The sequence below is a fragment of the Rattus rattus genome, chromosome 7 (assembly GCF_011064425.1).
Source record: "Rattus rattus isolate New Zealand chromosome 7, Rrattus_CSIRO_v1, whole genome shotgun sequence".
NCBI classification, from domain to species: Eukaryota; Metazoa; Chordata; class Mammalia; order Rodentia; family Muridae; genus Rattus; species Rattus rattus.
In genome coordinates, this window is record NC_046160.1 from 130,835,601 (window position 1) to 130,837,596 (window position 1,996).

A 1,996-nucleotide genomic window follows, 5' to 3' on the forward strand; every position below is an offset into this window, starting at 1 on the left:
GTAAGGATCTCCTTCCCTGTTATAAGTTAAATCAAGTTAACTCTTTAACACACACACACACACACACACACACACACACACACACATTTTTAGAAAACTTTCTCAATATTACCTTTTCATTTGATTTTGTTGAAAGGTTCATGGTGTTATTTATTCCTCACCTTATTTGTTCCTCTACCTTGCTCTCTGTCCCTCAATGCCAGTTTAACATTCTGCTTCATTAGTGCCTCTAACCTCTATATTTTAGTATGTTCTGTCTCCTGTCCTTTAACAGCCACTCACCATGGCCCTTTACTAATTTCCTGACCTCTATTCAAACTGGAATATATACTTCTGACTATTCAAAGATAATACATAAAAATAAGATAAAACAAGTGACTTTATAATTCTGAGTATAGATTATCTCACTCAGAATGACTGTTTTCAACTACATTTACCTAAAATTTTCATAATTTATTTTTTCAGTTGCTTCATAATATTATATTATATAAATGTACTAGATTTTGAATTCTTCTCTCACACAATACACCCTAAACAGTTTACTCCCCCCCTCTATTCTTCCTACTCTCTCTCCTCCATCTCTACAGTCCTTAAGTTACATCCCACTTCCTTCACATCTCAGATAAAAGAAGAGTTCTAAGAACATCAACAAAAAATGCATAAGAAGCTATTACAAGCAGACACATACAATCACATCAAGGCTCTACTAGGAAATCCAGCAAGAGAAAAATGGTCCAATAAGTAGCCAAAAATTCAGGAACACCCTCTGCTCCAATTGTTAGGATTCTCACAAGAACACCATGAAATTCAGCCCTAAAATAATGCAGAGGGATTAGATCACACTCCTTGTTTCCTGATCTCTTCAAGCTCCAGTGAGCCCTGGACAGTTGACTCTGTAGGCTGTGTTCTTGTGATGTCCCTCATCCCTCTGGTTCTTCCCAACCTTCTTTTTCCTCCTGGAGAAAAATCCCTGAGTTTTGCCTAATGTTTGGCTATGGACCTACATATGCCCCATTTGTTGCTGGATGAAATCTTTCTGGTCGCTTTGATGACAATTCTGCTTGACTGGTCCCAGAACACTCTGCAGGTGGGACAACGTACAAAGTGTAGCTCAAAAGTTTTGTGTCTGGGTTGGTGTCCCAGCTTCTCTATGTGAGATCTTTTCTAGTTACAGAGGACAGCCAGTTTAGCTATCCTGTCTTTCACTACTAGGAATCTTTCCTGGGTTACTCTTTTAAATTTCATGGTATTTACATGGTATTCATTAGGTTTTCCCCATGTCTCAAAAATATCTCTCAGTTCCATTTGTTTCTCTGAGGACTTTTCTTCCTCTGTCTCCTGTGACCTGAATCCTTCTGTTCTTAAAACCAAAAGCCCTAGTCAACCTGCAAGTCTATTGTATTTTCCTTCCAAGGGACATCATTGCATCCATATTTTGGCCTTACTTGTGTACTTAGCCTCATTTGTTCTATGGACCATAGCATAAATGTCTCATACTTTACAGCTCATATCTACTTTTAACTGAGTCATGCCATGTTTACATTTCTGTGTCTGGTTTACCTCACTCAGGATAATTTTTTTCTATTCCATCAGTTCACCTGAAAATTTCATGATATAATTATTTTAATATCTGAGTAATAAAAAAACAGCCATATAAAGATACCACATTTTCTTTATCTGTTCTTCAGTTGAGGGAATCTAGGGTTTTTTTTTTCCAGTTTCAAGAATTAAAAATGAAGCTGCTTTGAATATAGTTAACCAAATATCCTTGTGGTATGATGGCGCTGCCATTGGGCATGTGCCCAGGAGTGATACAGCTACTGGGAGTACAAGCTTGCAAACATTTTGGAAATCAGCATGATAGTTTCTGAGAAGATTGGGACTCTATCTACAAGATCCAGCTTTATCTTAACTATTCTGGCAGGTGTTAGATGGAAACACAGTCATATTGATTTGTATTTCCCTGGTTGCTAAGAATGTTGAACATTTTTAAAGT